Source organism: Scyliorhinus torazame, chromosome 7, assembly GCF_047496885.1.
Source record: "Scyliorhinus torazame isolate Kashiwa2021f chromosome 7, sScyTor2.1, whole genome shotgun sequence".
Taxonomy (NCBI): Eukaryota; Metazoa; Chordata; class Chondrichthyes; order Carcharhiniformes; family Scyliorhinidae; genus Scyliorhinus; species Scyliorhinus torazame.
In genome coordinates, this window is record NC_092713.1 from 289,950,142 (window position 1) to 289,967,236 (window position 17,095).

The window sequence follows — 17,095 nt, forward strand, 5'->3', positions numbered from 1 at the left end:
TGACTCAAGAGTGGTTGCAGTACATTCTGGAGTGGGTGGGTGAATAGCTAGTGGTCGTGGTACACATTGGTACAAACAACAGAGGTATCAATCAAGGCTCATGCGGATAGGAAAAGGAGGGAGGAATATGAATGGCTAATGAATGAGATAGTGGAGGTAGATACAGAGTACTCGAGCGTGCCCACCACGGAAGGATTGGCGAAGAGGAAAATATTACAGGGGCAATTTGATAGGCTGACAACAGGGAGGGCAGTAGGTCAGCTGCGTAGGGCAAGAGAGGTGCAGTACGAATACGGAGAGAAGCCAAGTCGAATGTTAGTGCATTAATACCAAAAAAGTGGAAGGACCCTTTGGAACGTGGGTCATATAGGCCCATATTACTGTTAAATACAGACATGAAAGTGCTGGCTAATTTGGTGGCGGGAAGGATGGAAGGTTGAGTCCCGGGGGTGGTTGCAGAAGACCAAACAGGCTTCGTGAAGGGCAGGCAGCTTTCTCGTAAAACAAGGAGGCTGTTAAATGTGATTATGACCCCATCAGGAGCTCAGGTACTGGTGGTTGTGGTGTCCATGGACACGGAGAAGGCATTAACCGAGTGGAGTGGCGGTACCTGCTTGAGGTCCTGCGAAAGGTTTGGGTCTGGACCGAAGTTTGTGGCATGGGTGCACCTGTTCTCGGGATACAAGTTAAATATAGGGAAAAGCAAAGTGTTCCTGGTGAATGAGTTGGGTCGACGCCCAATTTAGGGGGACGCCATTAAAGGTGGCTGGAGACAGGTTTAGATACCTGGGGATTCGGATAGCGAGGGAATTGGCGATGCTTCACAAATGGAATTTAACAAAACAGGTGGAAGAGGCTAGGGAGGATCTCAAGAGGTGGGATATGTTGCACCTGACTTTGGCAGGGAGAGTCCAAGTGGTGAAGATGAACATTCTGCAAGGTTCCTGTTCACATTCCAGGCACTCCCGATCTTTATACCGAAGGCCTTCTTTCGGAAACTGGACATAACTATTTCGGACTTTGTATGGGCAGGGAAGGTGCCAAGGGTTAAGAGGGCCCTGATACAGCGGCAGTAGGGAGGGTTGGCGTTGCCGAACCTGCTTCATTAACTGTTGGGCGGCGAACGTGGAGAAGCTGAGGTGATGGTGGGAAGGAGAGGTAGAATGGGCTAGGATGGAGCTTGAATCCTGCATGGGGTCTAGCTTAAGGGTTATGGTGACAGTAGCATTGTCAATGGCACCGAGCAGATACTCAGGGAGCCTGGTGGTGCAGTCCTCGGTGAAGATCTGGAACCAGCCGAGGTGCTTTCGGATAGAGGATCGGTGTTAACGCCGTTGTGTGAAAATCACGGTTTTGAGCCGGGGGGGATAGATGGCACGTGTAAGAAGCGGGGAGAAGTGCGACTGGTTAAGGTGAGGGATTTGTATTTGGAGGAAGGGTTTACCAGTATAGATGAATTGAAGGAGAGGGTAGAGCTCCTGAGAGGAAGTGAGTTTAGGTACCTGCAGGTAAGGAAATTCACGCGGAAGGTTTGGAAAGAGTTCCCCAAGTTGCCGAGGTACACCCTGATGGAACAACTGTTGCTTCCGGATATGGAAATGGGGGGCAGGATCGGAGACATATACAATTATCTGGGAGAGCAGGGTGGTGAAGATTAAGAAGTGGAAGGGGCTGCTGGGTGGGGAGATAAATTGGGGAGGAAGGAGTGAGGAGCTACGAAGGGTAAATGCCACCTCCTCGTGCACAAGAATGAGCTTGATACAGTCCTACGGTTGTACACAAGGTACACATGACGCATGCAAGAATGAGTGGGTTCTTTCAGGGGGTGGCAGAGGAGTGTGAAAAGTGTGAGCGGGGACCACGCACATATGTTCTGGGGCTGTAAAAAGTTGGAGTGATTCTGGGCAGGAGTGTTCGCGATGCTAGCAAGGATAGCGGGAGGAGGAGGAGTTGGACCATTTGGTTGCGATATTTGGGATATCGGAGAAGCCGGAGCTGATGGAGGGGAGGAAGGCTGATGTTGTGGCCTTCGCCTCTCTGATTGCCAGGCTATGAATCTTATTGGAGTGCCAGTCAACAACGCCACCAAGGATAGCGGCCTTGCTGGGTGACTTACATGACTTTGTTTGTCTGGAAAAGATCTAATATGAGTTAAGGGGTTCAGTGAAAGGTTTTGAGGCAACGTGGGGAGTGTTCTTGACCAAGTTTGTGGAGTTTTTCATCGCGGGGGGAGGGAATTTGTACAACTATATTGTGTGTTGGGAAGTTTATTTCCCAAATTGTTTATGTGTTGTAACTTTTCATATAAGTTTTGGATAAAATACATTTAAAAAAAACAACAAATATGGGTTGGGGCAGATGTTTAGATATATGCAGGTCCAAAATTTTGCCAGGAAGGTGGTACAGAGCTTTCCGATTGCACTGGCCCCCACACTGTTGGAAGAGATATTGACGGTGGGGGAATTGGAGAAAGGGGTGATGTCGGCGATTTATGGGGTTATTCTGGGAGAAGGTAAGGTGTCACTGGATGGGATTAAGGCAAAGTGGGAGGAAGAGTTGAGAGAGGGCATGGAGGAGGGGCTGTGGTGTGAGGTGCTTCGGAAGGTGAATGCCTCAACTTTGTGTGTGAGGTTGGGGCTGAGACAATTGAAGGTGGTGCATAGGGCACATGTCACAAGGGCGAAGATGAGACGACAATTTTGAGGCGGTGGAGGATGTTTGTGAACGCTGTGGGGGGGGGGGGGGGGGGGGGGGGCGCAAATCATGTTCACATGCTTCGGTCCTGCCCAAAACTGGAGGGGTATTGGAGGGAGGTCTTCAGGGTAATCTCAAGGGTGATGCTTGTGAGACTCGAATCAGGTTCCCTAGGAACCATATTCGAGGTGTTAAATCGTCTGGGGTTGAAAGCGGCTGCGGAGGCAGATGTCTTAGCCACGCTAATTGCCCAAAGGCGGATTCTGTTGGGGTGTTGGTCGGCTTCTCCGCCCTGTGCCTCGGTGTGGTGGGCGGGACCTGCTGGAGTTCTTAACATTAGAGAAAGTAAAGTTCAAATTGAGGGGGAGGATGGAAGGGTTCTACAACTCGTGGGCCTTGTTCATCATACATTTTCACAAATTGGATGGCATCGAACATTAGGGAGGGTTGGGGAGGTTTTGTATAAATTAATGATGATTGGTGTTTTGTATTCAAAATGTTGGGAACTGTTTGAGGGTGGTGGGGTGAGGGGATTGCCATTGTATTCGCCGTTATTGTTAGTTATTTGATGTAATTATGATGAAAATGTGAAAAAGGAGAATAAAAATATTTTGAATAAAACAAACAACATAGGCAAAAAAGGGATATGGTCCTAAAAGCAAAATGTAGGGAGTTAGGAAGAAAGTTGAGAGCTCAAAGGATTACTACCAGTACCATGTGCAGTGAGAGTAGAAATAGGATATATCGGATGAATACATGGCTGAAGAGATGATGCCCCGCTCTCCGCAAAGGAAGACTAAGAGATTGATTAAAAAGGGGAAAATATAGTACGAGAGTAATTTTGCAGGGAACATAAAAATTGACTGCAAATGTTTTTAGACAGATGAAGAGAAAAAGATTGGTGAAGACAAATATAGATCCCTTAGTCAGAAACAGGGGAATGTACAATAGGGGACAAAGAAATGACTGAGCAACTAAACACATACTTTGGTTCTGTCTTCACAAATGAGGACACAAATCAGATACCAGAAATGTTTTGGAACGCAGGGTTTAGTGAGAGGGAGTAACTAAAGGAGATCAATATTAGTAGAGAAATGGTGTTGGGGAAATTGATGGGATTGAAGACTGATAAATCCCCAGGGCCTGATAATTTCCAACCCATAGTACTTAAGGAAATGGTGCTAGAAATAATGGATGCATTGATGGTCATCTTCCAGGATTCTATAGACTCTGGAACAGTTCCTACAGAGTGGAGGGCAGCGAACATAACTCCACTATTTAAAAAAGCAGGTAGAGAGTAAATAGGGAATTATAGACCAGTAAGCCAGATGTCAAAGTTGGGAAAATTCAGGAATTCATTATCAATGATTTTATAGCAGAGCACTTAGAAAATAGTGGCAGGATCAGTCAGATTTATGAAGGGGAACAATCATGCTAGACAAATCAATGAGGGGGAGCCAGTGGATGTGGCTTATTTGGACTTTCAGAAGACTTTGACACATAAGAGATTAGTGTAAAATTGAAGCGCACGGGATTAGAGGTAGCGTATTGAGATGAATAGAAAATTAGTTGGCAGACAGGAAACAGAGTAGGAATTAACAGGTCGTTTTCAAATTGGCAGGCAGTGACTGGTGGGGTACCGCAGGGATCAGTGCCAGGGCCTCAGCTATTCACAATATATATTAATGATTTAGATGAGGGAACAAAATGTAACATCTCCAAATTTGCAGGTGACACAAAGTTGAGTTGGAGATGAGCTGTGAGGACGCAGAGATCCTTCAGCTTGATTTGGACAAGTTGAGTGAGTGGGCAAATGAATGGCAGATGCAGTATAATTTGGAGAAATGCGAGGTTATCCACTTTCGTAGCAAAAACGAGAAGGCAGGCCATTTTCTGAATGGCCACAAATTAGGAGAGGGGAATGTGCAACGAGACCTGGGTATCCTCGTACACCAGTCACTGAAGATAAGCATGCAGGTACAGCAAGCGGTAAAGAAGGCAAATGGTACCTTCCTCTCAGGATTAGAGTACAGAAGCAGGGACGTCTTGCTGCAATTATACATCGCCTTGATTGTTTGATTGGGAGTGCAGCAAAGGTTGACCAGACTGATTCCTGGGATGGTGGGACTGACGTTTGAGGAGAGACTGAATCAGTTATGATTGTATTTGCTGGTGTTCAGAAGGGGATCTCATAAAAACCTATAAAATTCTAACAGTACTAGACAGGGTAGATGCAGGAAGGTTGTTCCCATGGTAGGGGTCCAGAACCAGGGGTCACAATCTGAGGATACGAGGTAGACTTTAGGACAGAGATGAGGAGAAAGTTCTTCACCCAGAGTGGTCGGCCTATGGAATTCATTACCACGGGAAGTAGTTGGGGCCAAAACATTGTATGGTTTCAAGAAGCAGTTAGATATAGCACTTAGGGCAAAGGGGTTCAAAGGATACGGGGGAAAAGTAGGATTAGGTTGTTGAGTTGGATTGATCAACCATGGTCATAATGAATGGCAGAGCAGGCTCAAAGGACCGAGTAGCTTCCTCCTGCATCTATTTTCTATGTTTTTATATAACAGTTCATGCATCGATTAGTCTAAAAATGAGTGGCATGAATGCCAGCACACCACTTTGAACCTGTGGGCATCTAGGATGCCCGCTAAGTGACCGGGAGAAAGACACAGTCAAAGGGATTTGACAGAAAGCCTAGTCAAGCCAAGAATTAATGTACATACATTATGACACTGAGGCACAATATGCCAAATGCATCAACAGACACACTCCTGTCTCTTTCTGGCATTTCAGGTGACTAATACAATCCACAGATAATCATCTTCCAGGTAACTGACAGAGATAAATTTTAGTCAGAACTCCACTGAAAACTTCCCAATGCCTCTATATTTAGTGACATGGGATCTTTTAAACCAATCTGAATGGGGAGACTGGCCCTAGTTTAAGATCTCATCAAAAAGGCATCACCTCTGACAGTAGAAGGTTCTTCAGTACTGTGCTAATGCATCAGTCCATATACTTTGTGCTGAAATCTCTGATTCAGAACTTATGCACAACCTTGTGACTAAGTACCAAACACTAATTAATATCTTGGGTAATGGCCTGTACTCTAAAACCCAGCATCAACACAAGTTAAACATGAATTAGCAGGCAAATTTTAGTTGAATATAATAAACTGGACTGCAGAGCCAATTCGTTAAATCCCCGTTGTACCTGTTTTTTAATGTGTAATTTATAGTTTATAATAAACTAAAATTTGCCTGCTAATTCATGTTTAACTTGTGTTGTTCAAAACTCTTGACTTCCTCATGAAGAGTTTCAGCTCTTCTTTTTTTCGGATTCAGCCTGATCGCCAGCTGACAGCAGTCTACAACCAACGAGAGTTCCACAGGCATGTACTTCTCCCATGTCTGCAGAACTCCTCAACTTGGTCTGGATGGCACAGATCCACGAGTTATCGGAAACAGATGCAGCAGCTGTATTTTTGCTTGTTCTAAATCTACCTTCTCTTTGCCAGCCTGCCTGCGTTGTGTCATTGTGATCATCATCGGAATTCTGATGACTGTGTCCTTTTCACTAGTTTCTGTCTCCCAGAATTTCCAATCTCAGCTCGTCAGTTTCCATAGAAACTAGGAGGTGAGTTTGCTTTCTCAATTTACCTTTTCAATTCGAGTCAAAGTTTGAATCCAGGGATTCCAACACACTGACAAACCTTTTCCCTAACCCCTTCGTTCATATTCTGAGGACTTCAAATTAGCAACCCTTCAGTATATAAAGGAAGAAACTGAATTTGTGTTGCATGTCCCACACCTTCTTTTGCTGGTTATAATTAACCAATATTTCAGGTTACGGTGTTTAAAGAATTAAGCACCATGCATATGAAACAGCACAATAGTCAATCACAAAATGTTCTTAAAGGATAATCTGTTCATGAAGTCTGAGTAACGTTTCTGGATATTATGCTGTAGGCATTTTTCTTGCCTCCTGCAGAGGCCTGAGGACTCTGCAAAGTGTTTCACCACCAAAAACTGTAGGTTGTTTCATTACACTAAAGGCACAATACAAGTTGTTATTCGGTCGAGAGTAATGATATTCAGCATTACTCCCAGAACAGTGTGGCACAGTAGCACAGTGGTTCGCACTTTGCTTCACAGCACCAGGGTCCCAGGTTCAATTCCCGGCTTGGGTCACTGTCTGTGCCGAGTCTGAACATTCTCTTCGTGTCTGCATGGGTTTCTTCCGGGAGCTCCGGTTTCCTCCCACAAGTCCCTAAAAACGTGCTGTTAGGTGAATTCGACATTCTAAATTCTCCCTCAGTGTATCCAAACAGGCACTGGAATGTGGCGTCTACGGGCTTTTCACAGTAACTTCATTGCAGTGTTATTGTAAGACTACTTGTGACAATAATAAAGATTATTATTATTATAAACCATGACCCCTTTCTAGATTCTCCACAAGGTAACAACCTCTCCACATCCACTCTGTAAAAGGTTTCAATCACATTACCTCTTACTCTTCTAAACTCCAGTGGATACAAGCCTAACCTTTCCTCTTAAGAGAACCCACCCATTTCTGGTATTGGTCCAGTAAGCCTTCTCTGAACTGCTTCTAACACATTTGTACCTTTCCTTAAATAAGGAGTACACGGTACTCCAGACGTGGTCTCATCAGTGCCCTGTGCAGAAGCAGAACCTCCCTTTTTTTGGAATCAATTCCCCTCACAATGAACAATAACATTCTACTAGTTTTCCTAATTACTTGCTGTACCTGCATACTAGCCTTTTATGAAGCAGCCCCAGGTCACTCTGAATCTCAGAGCTCTGCAATTTTTCATCGTTGAAATAATCTTTTAAAAGTAGACTATTTCATATTTGCCCACATTTACCAGAGCTTTGCTCACTCATTTAACCTATCCATGTAACTTTGTAACCATCTGCCCTCTTCACAATTTACTTTCTTACCTACCCTTTCCTATACCTCCAAATTTGCAGATGACACAAAGCTGGGTGGTAGGGTTAGCTGTGAGCAGGATGCAGAGATCTTTCAGTGTGATTTGGACAAGTTGAGTGAGTGGGCAAACGAAGAACAGATACAGTATAATTTGGATAAATGAGGTTATCCACTTCTGGTCACAAAAACAGGAAGGCAGATTATTAGCTGAATGGCCATTAATTAGGAGAGGGGAAATGTGCAACGAGACCTGGGTGGCCTCATACACCATCTACTGAACATAAGCATGCAGGCACAGCAGACGGTGAAGAAGACAAATGGTATGTTGCCCTTCATAGCAAAAAAATTTGAGTACAGGAGCAGGGGTGTTCTACTGCAATTATACAAGGCCTTAGTGAGGCCACAGCTGGAATGTTGTGTGCAGTTTTGATCTCCTTATCTGAAGAAGGATGTTCTTGCTATAGAGAGAGAGGTTTACCAGAGATGACGGGCCTGATGTACGAGGAGAAATTGAGTCAGTTAGAATTGTATTCGCTAGATCATAATGAATGGCGGAGCAGATGCCAAGGGCTAAGTGGCCGCCTCCTGCTCTTAATTTCTGTTTCTAGCTTTGTCACCAGCAAATTTAGCAACCGTCTCATCTGTCCCTTCATCCAAGTCATTTATGTCAATTGCAAAGGTTGAGGCACAAGCCCTGTGTCACACCACTCAGTACATCCCACCAACACAAAAAAAAAACTATTTATGGCTACCCCATTGTTTGTTAGCGAGCCAACCTTCTATCCATATCAAAATGTTACCTCTACACCATGAGTTTTTATTTTCCACAATAACATTTAATGTGGACCGTATCAAATGCCTCCTGGAAATCGAAGTACAGTACACTGACTGGTTCTCCCTTTTCCGCACACAACTCGTTCAAAGAACTCCAACAAACTCATAAGACATGACTTTCCTTTAACAAAACCATGATGACTCTGCCTTAAAACACCACCACAAGTGACTGCCTTTTCTCATTTTTCATCTCAATCCAAACTGCTTCTACATTCTGGTTTCCTGAACTTGGGTCATCCATCTCTAATGTGCTAATACCATAATTAATTAAGAGCCACTCCTCCACATTTTCCTAACTTTCTGCCCTTCCTAAATGCCATGTACCCTTCAACATGCAGGTCCTATGTCACCCTGTAGCAATGTCTTTGTAATGGCTAGCTGATTGAACTTATATATTTCTATTTGTTTTGTTTTGAATGCTACATGCATTTCTGGTCCCATTCTATTCATCATTTCTCATGTTGGTGTCAAACTTCTTGAATGGTCGGGAGTGTTCTTGGAGCTACACTCATCCAGTCCAATGGAGAGTATTCCATCACACTCCTGACTTGTAATTTGTCGATAATGAAATGGCTTTGGGGAGTCTGGAGCAAGTCTTTGTTGCAGGCAACCCAGGGGGGGATATCTTTCGGGAAGGGGGGTTTATTTGGGGGGCATTCGAGCATGAAAATACATGAATGAGCCGGAAAACTGACATGTACGGGAGGAATCCAATGTACAAAGCTCTGTGTCAAATCGATTTACCATGTTCATGTCTTGCTATGTGAGCTTTCTTTCTTTTTGTTATGGGGGGGGGTTGTTTGTAAGGGTGAAAAATTGTTTTAAAATTCTTAATAAATATATATATATATATATATATTTTTAAAAGTTATTTGTTGCAGAATCTCCAGGTTCCAACTTCTTGTTTGTACATAATATGTATATGGCCGGTTCAGTTCAGTTCCTGATTGTGCTAAGCGCCAAGATGTTGATGTGGGGAATGCAAAGTTGGTGATGCTGTTGAACTTCAAGGGAGGATACTGGTATTTCCATGCGTGAATGTGATTTGTGATTAATTAACCCAGGCCTGAATGCTGTCCAATCTTGCTGTATGCAGGGACGAACTGCCTCAGTATCGGAGCAATCGCACAGTGCTGAACATTGCACCTTTATCAGTGAACATTCCCAGTTTGATCTTATATGAGGGATGGTCATTGATGAAGCAACTGAAGATGGTTGGACTTAGGACACTATTCTCAGGAAATCTGTGATGCCCTGAGCCTGAGATGACTTGGCTCGATAGAACTGTTTGATACAACTCCAACCTGATTAAAGTATTCCGCTCTATTCCCACGGAATTCAATTTTTCCAGGATGCCCAAAGTAAAACTCAGTCCAATGCTGCCTTGATGCCAAAGGAAGTCATTCTCACCTTACACTAGAGAAATCGGTGTTTTTGTCTGTGTTTAGACCAAGGTCCCAATGAGGTCAGGGGCAGCAGAGTGGCCTTGGTCAGCTAGACTGAGAATTGGGGGAGCAGATTATTGCCGAACGAGTGCCACTTGATAGCACCGTTGCAAACACCTTCCAGCATATTTGTGATAAACTGATGATGGTTATTGGGTGGATTGGATTTATCCTACTTTTTGAGGGCTGAATATCCCGGGTCAATTTTCCATATCATCAGTTAGATGCACTGGAACAGCTTGGCTAGGGGCAACACGTCAGGGCCTAGATTACCTTGCTGTACCTTCAACTATTTCTACACACTATGTGGAGTGAATCGAATTAGCTGAAGACTGGCAAAGGTAATGACGGGGATCTCCGAAGGAAGCAGAGATGGATCATCCACTTTGCACTTCTGGTTGAAGATGATTGCAAATATTTCCTCTCCCTCCTCTGCCCTTCCTCCTCAGAGTTTCTCTCCATCTCACATCCTCAGAAACACACACAGCCTGACGGCCAATGAGCTGCAGCCTTATTGTCCTGTGTCTCCGCCAACACTGCCCACACTGCGGGGAGGGGTGAAACCAGCCGACCCGGCAGTCTCCAAGTCGCACTTCAGAGCCTGAGAAAGGCACCGCTCCAGGCGCACAGCCTGCACCGCAATGATACTTTAACTCTTACCCTGGCTGCTGTTGGCGATTTTTAGAATTCCAGTTCCGCACCTTTCGCCTCCACAGACAAAATGGCGCCGTTACTACATTGGATTTCTCCAATCCGATCACGTCGTCAATTTACCCTGGGCAGGGGGTGGCCAATCAGAGCAACCGTAGTAGGCACGTGTAACGGCGACGTGACGACGACAGGGAGGCCAGGATTTGGGCGCCTGCGCAGTTGGCAAAGCGGAGCCGGCCTGAAAGCGCCATCTTGGTGCGGGGCAGCAGGACGGAGGAGAGAGGCAGAGACGTTGGCAGCTCACCCACAGGACAGCGAGAAGATCATCGGCTGAGATGCGCTTTGGAAGGCGTTGTCAGTGTTGTTAAGAAACGCAGCGGTCTGTTGCGGCAATTCCGGGGCGATGGCGAATTATCCAGAGGAAAGCTCCTTACAGTACTGAAAGGCCATTCGGCCCATCAAGTCTCCGACAGAGCACTCTATAAAGGCCCGCTCCCCGGCTCTGTCCCCACAACCACACCACACCCACATAACTTTGGATTGTGGGAGGAAACCCACACAGACACGGGGAGAACATGTGTGGTGTTTGCAATCACCCAAAGCCGAAATCATACCCTGGTCCCTGACGCTGAGGCAGCACAAATAAATGCAGTGAGATGAATGGGTGGGGGTGGGGGGTTAGGCAGTTGTCATGATATTTAGATCAGCATATCATGGTGCAATCAAACACACACTGATGGACATGCAGTAGGACCAACCAACACACATACACATCGCAGCCAATCATCAGTGAGAGCACAGGCACTAGAAAAACGGGACACTACAGTTCCCGCTCATTCCAGCAGCAGCCAGCTCAGAGCCTGCCACTCAGACATTCACCATGTGCTGAGTGCCTCACCCAGATAGTAATAGGACAGGGTCCACAGATTAGCTGGTAATACACGTACCCAAGTTAGCAGTGTGCTGTTATAGTTAAGTAGTAAATAAAATTGAGTTACACCATCTCCAGCCGTGTTGGATCGTTTGTACACCAGAACACCCAACACATGATACCGGAAGTGGACGCAAGCCAGCGTCTGTGAGACCTACCTGCAACGCATCAGCAATCCGCCGTCCTGCACCATGGAGAACATCAACCCGCCGCCGCCGCTCCGAATCGCTGGCAATCTCGGGGTCAATTGGAAACAGTTCAAACAGCGCTTCCAACTCTTCCTCGAGGCTACAGACAGGGAGAATGCATCGGACACCAGGAAGATTGACCTTCTTCTCGCCACGGCGGGGCAACACGCTATCCACATCTTTAACTCCCTTACATTTACGGACGGCGAGGACAAAACCAAATACAAGACGGTGCTCCTGAAGTTCGAAGAACACTTCAGCGTTGAAGTAAACGAGAGCTTCGAGAGGTACCTGTTCCAGCAGTGCCTGCAAGGTAAGGACGAACCTTTCCAGTCTTACTTAACACACCTCCGCATCCTTGCGCAGTCCTGCGGCTATGGGACCACCTCTGACTCCATGATACGTGACCAGATAGTTTTTGGAGTCATGTCGGACACCCTGCGCCATCAGCACCTTCGGGTCAAGCAACTCACCCTGGCGACTGCCGTCGAGACCTGCGTCCTCCATGAGAACGTCACCAGCCGGTACTCACATGCAGTCGGCCAAAACGGCGCAGCATGGGCCCCATGAGGCGGAGCGGGTCCAGACGATCGAGTACCCCCCCGGGCCGCGGCCTGGAGGAGGCTGGCCATTTCGCACGCTTTCCGAGGACTTCCGCGCTTGTACGTGCCAAAAGAGGGGACACTGGCGCAGAGGAACGCGAGGCGCAGAGGAACGCGATGCGCAGGTGCGCACAATGCAAGACCGCACCATGCATGCGCAGTGGTGCAACGAACGCACTGACGTCACGACGTGCGGCAACTGTGGCTCTATCCATTTAAAGCGGCAATGTCCTGCCAAAGCACGACAATGCCTACGCTGTGGCAGGTTGGGCCACTACGTGCCTGCTGTCGAGCAGCTCACCCTGCCAACTCGTATCCGTTTAACCAGCCTCGCAGAAACGTTCGGGCAATTCAACACACGTTCACCGAGTCCGATCCCGATGTCACACAGACCAATGACACTGAGGACAGGGAGCCCTGCCGCGTTGCTGTCATCAACAAGAACAAGCTGTCCCCGAGTCGAATGCACCAGCCGCTGTCAGTGCACAGCATTGATCCGGACGACGAGTGGTGTGCCACCCTGCCGGTCAACCCAAATTTGTCACCACCTGAGAGACTTAATTTATGAACCTTTTCATATTGGACTCACTGACTTGTTCTGACATACTGTTTTTGACGTTTTGCCACACTGTTTTAAGATTTTGTTTTTGTTTGTTAATTACATTGATTTTGTTCTTGGTGTAACATAGTTAGTTTCTGCACCTGGCACCTTCCTGTGTATATAGTACAGCCACATGTACATATTGTTGTAAATATTGCACACACGATTAGATGCACTCACCACACTTCTTTATTTATTATCATGTAGGCACATATTCTTTGTGAAAAGGGGGGATGTCATGATATTTAGATCAGCATATCATGGTGCAATCAAACACACACTGATGGACATGCAGTAGGACCACCCAACACACTCACAACATCACAGCCAATCACCAGTGAGAGCACACACACTATAAAAACAGGGGACACTACAGTTCCCGCTCATTCCAGCAGCAGCCAGCTCAGAGCTCAGAGCCTGCCACTCAGACATTCACCATGTGCTGAGTGCCTCACCCAGATAGTAATTGGACAGGGTCCACAGATTAGCTGGTAATGCACGTACCCAAGTTAGCAGTGTGCTGTTATAGTTAAGTAGTAAATAAAATTGAGTTACACCATCTCCAGCCGTGTTGGATCGTTTGTACACCAGAACACCCAACACGACAGCAGTGGCACAGTGGTATTGTTATGGGGGGGGGGGGGGGGGGGGGGAGTGGCATAGTGGTATTGTTACTGGTCGAGTAATCCAGAGACTCTGCATAATGCTCTCGGGACCTGGGTTTGAAACCCACCAGAGCAGTTGGAGTTTGAATTACATAGAATATTTGGAATTAAAAGTCTCATGGCCATAAACCATTGTCGTAAAAACCCACCTGGTTCACTAATGTCCTTAAGGGAAGGAAATCTGCCATCCTTACCTGGTTTGGCCGACGTGTGACTCCAGATCCACAGGTTGACTCTTAAATGTCGTCAAGGATGGGCAACCCCAGCGATGCCCACATCCCATGAACAAATAAAAAATAAATATTGGGGAGATTCTGGAATAAATATTGGGGGATTGAAGAATAAAGATTGGAGGGGGTTGAAGTATAAAGATCGGGGGATTTGAAAAATAAATATTGGGGTGGGGATTGACCAATAATATGTTGTTAGTCCCACAGGAACATGGGCAACTCTCCTCTTTTAGAGAGCTGACTGAATACATAGAATCCCATCTGTGCTGGACAGCATTCAGCCCATTGAGTCTGTACCAACCCTCCAAAAGAGGTTGTAGTTTAACCTGAGGGTTATTTGGTGTGGGGATTGACCAATTAATACTGGGTATGATTGACTAATTCCCAATTTTAGTCACCTTGTAACCATGTCTCGGTAATAGTAATTAGATCTAAATAATTTACCTCTATTTGTACTAGTTCATCTAAATGCAGATGCTTCACACTTTCAGACAAAGAACGTTTAATTTCATGCTTTTATTTCTGGTCCCTGCAATGACCTTATTCGCCAATGTACATTTTAAACTCTGTACCTTCCTGTCCATTCTGGTTGTCTATCTGCTTGTCTTTACCCACAGTGCCAAACTGTTCTGTTGCCTTGACCTTTTTCTTTGGATTTCTAAATCTTTCACCCAAATACCAACTTCCCTCCTAGTTTAAAGCCCTATCCATTGCCATAATTACATATTGGCCAGGATATTTTTTCCAGCCCCATTCAAGTGGAGCCTATCCCAGCAGAATAGTTCACTCTCCCTCGAGACTGATCCATGAATCTAAACCCTTTTTTCTAACTGCACTCTTTGAGCCACAAGTATAATTTTCTAATCTGCTTGAGTTTATGCCAATTGGCATGTGGCTCAGAGATTATTACTTTTGATGTTCTATGTTTATTTTGGACCCTAACTGTTCACATTCTCTCAGCAGAACATCATTCTGTTAGTTCCCATGTGGACCACAGCAATTGAATTCTCCCCCTCCAATTTCAAGTTTCTCTCCAACTGCAAGGACATGTCCTTAACTCTGGTAACCTTTGAAACTACCATTTGCAGCTGCAGAGAACAGTATCTATTCCCCTATCTCTAACATATTCATCCTCGCTCCCCCCACTTGAATAGAATTCTTCAGTCTATCCATCCACCTTGCAATCTTTCTCCTCATTCATACAGGTAGTAAACAACTAGTACCCATCGGACAAAGTCAGAGTTGAGGCTACATCACTACGTTGATTCCCCGTACCTGGCGCAGTCACACCCCCTGTCCCTGACCAACTCCAGAGTTCTGTCGAACCCAAGGGGTGTATTACCTCTTGGAACAAGTAATTCTCCCCTTCACTGATGCCGCACCACTTCTCCTGCTCCTCCTCCTCCCAATGTCCACAATTCAAATTCCAGCACAGCAACTGAGCCAAAAAAAGGCACCAGAATGTGGCGACTAGGGGCTTTTCACAGTAACTTCATTGCAGTGTTAATGTAAGCCTACTTGTGACAATAATAAAGATTATTATGTGGTGTACAAGATTGTTGTGCATTCCAGAATCCCACATGATGCAGTCAGTCGCAGCAGATCACCAGCCCTGCCGTTTCTGTCTAACCTTATTTATTTGAGCACAGTAAGAAGTCTTACACCAGGTTAAAGTCCAACAAATCACGAGCTTTCTGATTTGAAACAAACCAGTTGGACTTTAACCTGGTGTTGTAAGACTTCTTACTGTACTCACCCCAGTCTAACACCGCCATCTCCACATCATTATTTATTTGAGTGGAGGTTTGTGTGTGAACCAACCGTTTGTCCCTCTTTAGTTGCCCAGGAACGTATAGTGGCTTCAGAGGGATTGGGATTTGCTTTGTGTTTTGTTATTTTATTGCAAACTGAAGCTGTAAAAAAAAAGTGTCAGAATTTTTCTCCTGCTAATTGAATCAGCGGTTACAATATTCACCAGGCACAATCACCAGCTCATAGCTTCACCCTTATCAAAGACTGCTCCTGGCTCCAGCTGTTTGCTCCAGTTGTGTTAACCGTAGCTCAATTGGTAGGACTCTCATTTCAGAGTTAGAACATTGTGGCTTTCTCATGCTCCAGGACTTGAGCAGAAAAGTCGAAAGCTGACACTCCAGCTGTGCTGATGAAGCTTTCACCTTTCTGCTGAGGTGTAAATCAAGGCCCTCAGGTCGACATGATCTCATAGCACTATTTCCAAGAACAATAAGCGAGTTATCCTTGGTGGCCTGGTTACTATTTATTCCTCATTCAGGATCACAAAATGATTATCTGGTCATTATCACATTGCTGTTTGTGGGAATTTACTTTGCGCAAACTGTATGCTGTGTTTCCTACGTTACGAACCTGGCACCCTGGGCAGCACGGTAGCACAAGTGGATAGCACCGTGGCTTCACAGCGCCAGGGTCCCAGGTTCCATTCCCTGCTGGGTCACTGTCTGTGCGGAGTCTGCACATTCTCCCCATATCTGCATAGGTTTCCTCTGGGTGCACCGGTTTCCTCCCACAGTCCAAAGACATGCAGGTTAGGTGGATTGGCCATGATAAATTGCCCTTAGTGACCAAAAAGGTTAGGAGGGGTTATTGGGTTATGGGGATGGGGTGGAAGTGAGGTGCAGACTTGATGGGCCGAATGGCCTCCTTCTGCACTGTATGTTCTATGTATTACAACAAAGCTCTATATAAATGCAAGTCTTTCTTATTTCTTTTCATTTTCATAGCAGACCAAGGCAGGCCAGTAGCACGGTTCAATTCCCGTACCAGCCTCCCCGAACAGGCGCCGGAATGTGGCGACTAGGGGCTTTTCACAGTAACTTCATTTGAAGCCTACTTGTGACAATAAGCGATTTTCATTTCATTTCATTTCATTTACAAAAATGCACAAAATGAAGAGCAAATCACACCCCTCATGAGCTCTGTGCACAGAATTGGCATATCCGTTAAAGCTTCATCAGAGAAAATAGTGGTGATATCTCACGGCGCTGAGGTCCCAGGTTCAATCCCGGCTCTGGGTCACTATCCATGTGGAATTTGCATATTCTCCCTGTGTTTGCGTGGGTTTTGCCCCCACAACCCAAAGATGTGCAGGGTAGGTGGATTGGCCACACTAAATTGCCCCTTAATTGGAAAAAATGAACTGGATCCTCTAAAATGTATTTTTTTTTAAAACAATACATAGCTGCTGCATGTCTCCCAGGCTTCAATTGTATTGGCTTCTTGAACTTCTGTGGTTATAGATTCTTTATATTAGTGGTCTTTCAAA

General features: G+C 45.7%; 1 protein-coding gene across 3 annotated transcripts in view; it reads right to left on the reverse strand.

Annotated features, from left to right (window-relative positions):
• The window catches only part of hmgxb3 (HMG box domain containing 3), a 105,392-nt gene extending 94,645 nt beyond the window's left edge, over positions 1 to 10,747 (reverse strand). For 2 of the 3 annotated variants that reach the window (XM_072512591.1, XM_072512588.1), the window contains exon 1: positions 10,590 to 10,747. The gene's annotated coding sequence lies outside the window, so the exon portion shown is untranslated. Of the gene's footprint in view, positions 1 to 9,894; positions 9,918 to 10,589 lie in introns of those variants that run through there. The other variant, XM_072512589.1, reaches the window with a different exon arrangement.
• Between the last annotated feature and the right edge of the window lie 6,348 nt (positions 10,748 to 17,095).